Source organism: Panthera pardus, unplaced genomic scaffold (assembly GCF_024362965.1).
Source record: "Panthera pardus isolate Hobbes unplaced genomic scaffold, ASM2436296v1 HiC_scaffold_10, whole genome shotgun sequence".
NCBI lineage: Eukaryota > Metazoa > Chordata > Mammalia > Carnivora > Felidae > Panthera > Panthera pardus.
Window position 1 is genome coordinate 18,964,587 of NW_026526655.1, and position 7,132 is coordinate 18,971,718.

General features: G+C 43.9%; 1 protein-coding gene across 2 annotated transcripts in view; it reads right to left on the reverse strand.

Annotated features, from left to right (window-relative positions):
• TTLL4 (tubulin tyrosine ligase like 4) overlaps nucleotides 1-4,143 on the reverse strand; it is a 37,935-nt gene extending 33,792 nt beyond the window's left edge. The window contains exon 1 of one of the 2 annotated variants that reach the window (XM_053904797.1): nucleotides 3,889-4,141. The gene's annotated coding sequence lies outside the window, so the exon portion shown is untranslated. Of the gene's footprint in view, nucleotides 1-3,888 lie in introns of both variants that reach the window. The other variant, XM_053904799.1, reaches the window with a different exon arrangement.
• Between the last annotated feature and the right edge of the window lie 2,989 nt (nucleotides 4,144-7,132).

The following is a 7,132-nucleotide window of genomic DNA, read 5'->3' on the forward strand; positions in this document are numbered from 1 at the left end:
CTCCTCCTGAGGGTGGACGGTGGTCCTCTGGGGATAGTCCACAGGTTCTGCTGCCGAAACTATTTTCCTAACAAAACTAAGATGGGATTCGCCTTTTTAACTGTGCTGGCCTTCCCACTGACGGTACAAAAGCAATGGTGGGTCAACATTTGGTGCCGAAGCAAGAAGGGAGACAATGGCACGCCAAGTTAGATCCTTCGCCACCACACGCTTCCTCACCACACAGTGAAAGAATGCCAGCTTTACCCAAGAATGTCCTTGATGGCAGAGTCAAAATTCTATTAAAGCTCAATTCTGGAGGGCATCTTTTTAATATTCTGTGTGACAAAACAAGAAGCACATATAAAACACCTATGTGGCATACAGAAGGTGATGGCTACCTCTAAGGAAAGCACTGTGCGTATGAATTGCAAAATTTTTCTGTGGAACATCATGCTCACTTGGAAGAATAAATGACACAAAAGCGATGGGTTATTCAGACTTTGGCATTTGGCAAACATTTTCTAGAAAATACAACAAAGTGAGACTGGCAACTCAAGAAAAAAACTGACAGTATTTGTTGCCAATGATAAAATTTGAGCTTCCGAGAGAAAATTAGAATTTTGGCAAAACTGTATCTGCCGCCATGAGCTTGACAGCTTCCCAACACTTAACCCTTTTTCTGATGAGAGTGTGGTGATATGATTTTTCTGACACTGTTAATAAAATGTGTCAACGTTTGGAAGAGCCACGTAACTCAGTGAAACCAGTATTTTCCAGATACCTATCACACAATGCTACAGAATCCTCTCTGGGTAAAAGACGCAGTCAAAATGAGAGACCAATGGATTTTAATGTAACAAAGTATGAAAAGTTCACTGGTATCATTTCAGATACCACACTGTAATAACTTTCATAAAACCATCCCTTGTTAACTTGTGTGTAACACCAAAGAAGAATATCCACAATTATCTGAAAAGGCTATTAAAAATACTCTTCCAACTAAATGTCCGTGTGAGGCTGGATTTTCTTAATAATTCAACCAAAACAACAAATCTGACTGAACACAGAAAGAGATATGAAAATCCAGCTGTCTTCTATTAAGCCAGACATTAAAGAGATTTGAAAAAATGTCACTCTTCTAATCTTTTTGAAACAATATCATTTTTCATTTTAAAAATTCTACATTAACTTGTAATGGCTTTTTTATTTCTAAATGAATTAATATATATTTCAATTTCTAATACAGTAACTATCAAGATTATGTATCCCAATTAAAAAATATATTGAAGATCCCAAAGAGCTTTTGAAGTGTATAAAGAAGTCCTAAGAGTAGTAAGTCTGAGCACTCTGGTCTAGAATACCACTGTCTGTCCAGAACACCCCCGAGGGCTCCCAAGGACAAAGTTCTTTGTGGCACCTGGGTGGCTCAGTCGGTTAAGCATTCATTTCAGCTGAGGTCATGAACTCACGGCTGTGAGTTTAAGCCCCACATCGGGCTCTGGGCTGACAGCTCAGAGCCCGGAGCCTGCTTTGGATTCTGTCTCCCTCTTCTTCCCCTCCCCTGCTCGTGCTCTGTCTCTCTTAAAAATACATAAATAGGGGCGCCTGGGTGGCTCAGTCGGTTGAGCGGCCGACTTCAGCTCGGGTCATGATCTCACGGTCCGTGAGTTCGAGCCCCGCGTCGGGCTCTGTGCTGACCGCTCGGAGCCTGGAGCCTGTTTCAGATTCTGTGTCTCCCTCTCTCTGACCCTCCCCTGTTCATGTTCTGTCTCTCCCTGTCTCAAAAATAAATAAAAAAAAAAAAAGGTTAAAAAAAAAAACATAAATAAACATTTAAAAAATAAATAAAGTTTAATTCTAAAATTTTTCATCACAAGTTTAAACAAGTTTATTCTTCTGTTAAAAGGAGACAGAGGGGCACCTGGGTGGCTCAGTAGGTTAGCCTTCCAATTCTTGGCATAGCCTCGGGTCATGACCTCGCAGTTCATGGAATAGAGCTGGGTGCATCGGGCTCTGCGCTGACAGTAAGAAGACTGCTTGGGATTCTCTCTCAAAATAAATAACTAAACTTAAAAAAAAAAAAAAGGAGGTAGAAACTACTAAACATTTTATAAAAAGAACTAAGTTAACCGTAATTGGAATAAGCATTTCATGATTTAATAAAATAATTTTTAGCTATCTTATTGAATAACACACACCTAAATTAAAAGAAATCTCTTTAAAAGCTTTTCATCCAAGTTTGATCCTATAGCTTGAAAAACCCGTGGTCCCAAAAAACATTCTAATCACATTTAACTGTGGCGTTCTTCTGAATTCAGCATATCACAGACTTCACCCTAACACAAATCTGTATTAGGGGGAGAGGAAGCCTTCTGGGTTTTCAAAGTAATTTAATCACCAAAGGAGGCCTTCCTGAAATCAGTATTTCCAAATGCTTTGTTTGGCAACCCGAGGTTTTTACACTTGGGATAATACAGGGAAGTGCGAAGGATATAACATCCCTCCCCAGGCCCCCCTCCACCGGCCTTTTCTTGTAAAGTCAGTTTCAGAAGAGTTCATTTGAAAGCTGAGGATCTGGAAACGGAGCCTTCTAAAGCTATATACGCAGGTGTATCCCTTGGTAGTCTTGGGCCCCAATTACCCTGCTTGAAAAACCACTGCTCTTGAGGATACTGTTCTCTTTAACAAAACATCCAAGGCCCTTTGTGATCTAACCCCTATTAATTTTCCTTTTCCTACTTGTCACTGGATAGCTACCTCCAAATGCACCTCAGGCGTGTCAAACTGCTTCCAGTTCTCTTTTTAGGCCTTGCTGTATTTTCTCTAAAGTTACTTTGTACCTGGAATGTGTTCTCACTTCTTTATTCCCAGAAAACACTTGATAACTTTTCAAGGTTCCATTCCACCAATCAATAAGCAGCTGGTTGCCTTCCGGGCACTAAGGGGGTGGGTTTTATGCAAACAGTGGCTCAATATTTACTGCAAGAAATGAAGGACGGGGGGGAACACTGTCCCAAAGGGTCCCCCAGCTATTTGTTGATTAGCTAAACCAACAGATGATGAAGTTGTGATCTGCAGTATCTGGGGGAGCAAGGATTACTCAATAAAGGAGGAAGGAGTCAAACATTTCCAACATCCAGAAAGAGAATGTGAAGACCAGGGAACGGGGATGGTATAATTTTCCGAGCAAGGCTGGGTTAAATATCTAACGTTCTATCGGAGCACACACCACACAGTATGGCAAATGCTAGTTTACTTGATGAAAATCTCTAGACTACAAGCTCCGCGAAGACATGCCTGCCTTGTTCACCATTCCCCCTTCCAGCGCCTTCCACAGTCCCTGGCTCATTAAATCTTTGTCGATATTTGTAAAACACTGTTGAATGAATGATTAAATAAAGGGATGGACAAATGAAGAGTTAACGTTTACAGGATCTCAAACCCTATTTGAAACTACAGTTTGGGAATAGTATCTCTCTACACCTACTGAAGGTGGGGAACTAAAAAAGTGGATATCCGTGTTCACTTCACCTATGAAGCCTGAGAGGTAGCTTGGGCTCACACAGGCGAGGAGAATTTAAACCGCAGCGCGGCGGGAAAGAGGAGGCACGGAGGCCCAGGGTGAGGGGATGCTGCAGGGTCCGGGCGCCCAGAGGCGGGGCTGACTAAGTTCACGGGGCGTGGCGGAGGGGGAGAAGGGTCCCCAGGACGCGCGAAGACCCGGCCCGGTGGAAGGCCGCAGCCCCCTCGCCTACCCGGAGATGGAGAGCTGGCGGGCAGGAAGCAGGGCTGGGGCGGGAGCCGCCGGAGAGCTTGGGGACCCGCGCGAAAGAACTGGAGCAGAGGGAGGGGCAAGAGAGTCGGGCCGGCGGCGGGTCGTTCCCCCGGCTTCACCGCCACACTCACCTAGCGGACCGAGCTTCGCCCCGGCTCAGCGCCGGCTCCGCGCTGCTTCCTCCCTCGGCCTGCTGGGGCGAGCGGGCGGCCTCGGACGCCCCTAGCAACCACACACCACCACGCGACCCGCGCTCCCAGCCGCCGGCGCCGCGGCCGCCTGCCACGCACTGCGCGCGCCCCCAGCGGACGGACAGAGGGCCTGGAAGGGGCTATCTCGGCAGGGAGGGAGGAGGGCTGGCGCGCGGAATCTCGGGGGTTGTGGGACCTGGGAAGGCCGGCCGTCACCAGCCTCGCGCAAGCGCAGTCGCTTCAGTGCGCGTGAGACCCGGAGAGCAGAATTCTGGGAGTTGTAGTCCCGAGATTGAGTCCCTGAAAGACTATATTCTGGGATTCCAGGATTCTCTCCTTTTCTGGGCCCTGATTCCACCTCACCTCTATGGACTCACTTGGGCCGTGCCTTAATTCGCTCCTCTAAAATCAAGGAATTAAGGCTTTATTGAAGAATTTTCTTATTTCTCAGCAAAAGCCTTTTGAGTTTGACTCCAGTAAAGGACACGCGGCCACATCCCTTGTTTCCCTCCAACCCACTTTCCCCTAACTCCATTCCACTCAGAGTACTATTACAACCTCCTGCTTTATGAGCTTCAGGTATGAACTTTAGGAAACACTGACTCCAATTCATTATCTCCCTAGGCAAGACAGACGGTGCCCGAGATGTCCTCAGTCCCAAATGACCCTAGACTTAATGGATTTGAAAATCGAAAGAGAGCTGGAGGGTGAAAAGATCTTTTCTAAACAGTAGGCTACAGAAATAAAGGGAACAATAAAAGGTGAGACTAACCTAATGAAAACAATCTGGACCAGAGGAAGGATGCGTAGTAAATCATTGATTTCAGCAACAGTATGACAGATGCTAAAACCATTAGAGGACTGATTGGGGGATCCCCTATAGATTTTAACCAATCTTAGATCGTGTATTGTGGGACAGCTATAATTATGTTTCCTAATGTGATGCAATTTAAACTACACAATATTTAGGAAGTAGTGAATTTTTGTCAAAAAATTGTTGAATCTGGGGTGCCTGGGTGGCTCAGTCGGTTGAGCATCAGACTCTCAATTTTGGCTCAGGTCATGATCTCATGTGTCATGAGATCAAGCCCAAGTCAGCATGGAGCCCACTTGGGATTCTCTTTCTCTGACCCTCCCCTGCTCATGCTCTCTCTCTCTCAAAATAAACAAACATTTTTTTAAAAGTTGAATCTGAATCTAATCAAGCTTTTGTCTCCAACTTCCAGTAAAGAGAAATAATGACACTGCAAGAAAGCAATCCGACAAATCCAGAAGGTGGGCCAATGTACAGACAAATGACCTCATTTCTTCAACGACTTCAGAGTATTAAAAAAAGGTGTTCTAGATTGTAGGAGACTTAAGAGACATTATCAAATGCAATGAGTGGAACTTGTTTGGATCCTGAGTCAAACAAACCAACTGTAAAAGATATTTTTGAGACAGTGGAGAAATCTGAATATGGGCTGGGGACATTAAGAACAAAGACAGATGTTAGGAAACCATTATTGGGGTGCCTGGGTGGCTCTGTTGGTTAAGTGTCCTGCTTCAGATTCTGTGTGTGTCTCTCTCTCTCTGCCCCTCCCTGGCTTGTGCTTTCTCTCACTCTCTCTCTAAATAAACGTTAAAAAAATTTTTTTTTAAATGAAATGGGTAGAACCAGTGTGGCAAAATGTTTATAATAGCTGAATCTGTGAGATCAGAGTTTGGGAGCTTATTATGCTATTCTATTTTTATGTTTGAAAACGTTAACTTGCCTCTCCCACCAAAAGAGTTAAAGCAGACATGCACTCATACATACGCAAAATGAAACACAGGCACAAGTGCTCAAACCTTCCAGACGTTCTGTGAATTCCAGACACTTCTCACAGCACTCACTTCTAATCCTCTCAGCACTTTGTGCAATGATATAAAATGGTGTAAGATTGTTTATAGATTTTTAATCCCCTAGATTGTATGCTCACAAGGATGGAAATATGTTTTCTTATTATGCTTCCTCATAAAATGATTAACTATTGCTTTATGTGATAACCTAAAAAGTCTGTATATTTAATTTCTCTACATCAAGTGTTTTATATGCCAGACAAGCATGGTATCTCTAGCTAGTATTTAATGAATTATTTGGGGGGGGGGGGGGAAGGAATAATTGTTTCCTAAAGAATACTTCTTTCCTGGGCGCCTAGGTGGCTCAGTCGGTTAAGCGTCCGACTTCAGTTTAGGTCATGATCTCACGGTTTGTGAGTTTGAGCTCTGTGTTGGGCTCTGTGCTAACAACTCAGAGCCTGGAACCTGCTCTGGATTCTGTGTCTCCCTCTTTCTCTGACCCTTCTCCGCTAGCACTCTGTGTGTGTCTCTCTCTCAAAAATAAATAAACATTAAAAAAATAGGGGCGCCTGGGTGGCGCAGTCGGTTAAGCGTCCGACTTCAGCCAGGTCACGATCTCGCGGTCCGTGAGTTCGAGCCCCGCGTCAGGCTCTGGGCTGATGGCTCGGAGCCTGGAGCCTGTTTCCGATTCTGTGTCTCCCTCTCTCTCTGCCCCTCCCCTGTTCATGCTCTGTCTCTCTCTGTCTCAAAAATAAATAAAAAACGTTGAAAAAAAAATTAAAAAAAAAAATAAAAAGAATAATTCTTTCCCAAGGTAATTCTTTCTAGTTTATCTTTTAGGGGGGAAAAAATCTAGATTTTAAAACACAATACTTATTTGTCTAAATCCAGACAAGTCTTAGTGAAGTATACTGTGGCTTTGTGCGTTTCTGTTTTTGTTTTTTAATTTTTTTTCTTTTTTTTTTTTTTTGGAGAGAGCTCAAGTTGGGGAGAGGGGCAGAAGGAGAGAGAATCTCTCCCGCTCAGCACGGAGCCTGACAAGGGGCTCCATCCCATGACCCTGGGATCATGACCTAAGCCGAAATCAGGTGCCCCAGCTGTGGCTTTGTTAAAAACAAAAACAGAAGTTCTGATCTGTTAAAGATAAACACCAAGGTAATATGGGTTACATTATATATTTCCCAAGATGTGTTTTAAAATACTTGAATAGAAAAAGAATAGATATGGTAGCTATTGGAACAGTAATGGAATTCACTGAACTAACCACTCCACTAATAGCCTCCCCCATTTGAGTTAATGGCAATTCCATTCTTCCAATTGCTTAGGCCAAAAACCTTGGAGTAATATCCTTGTCTGCTTTCCT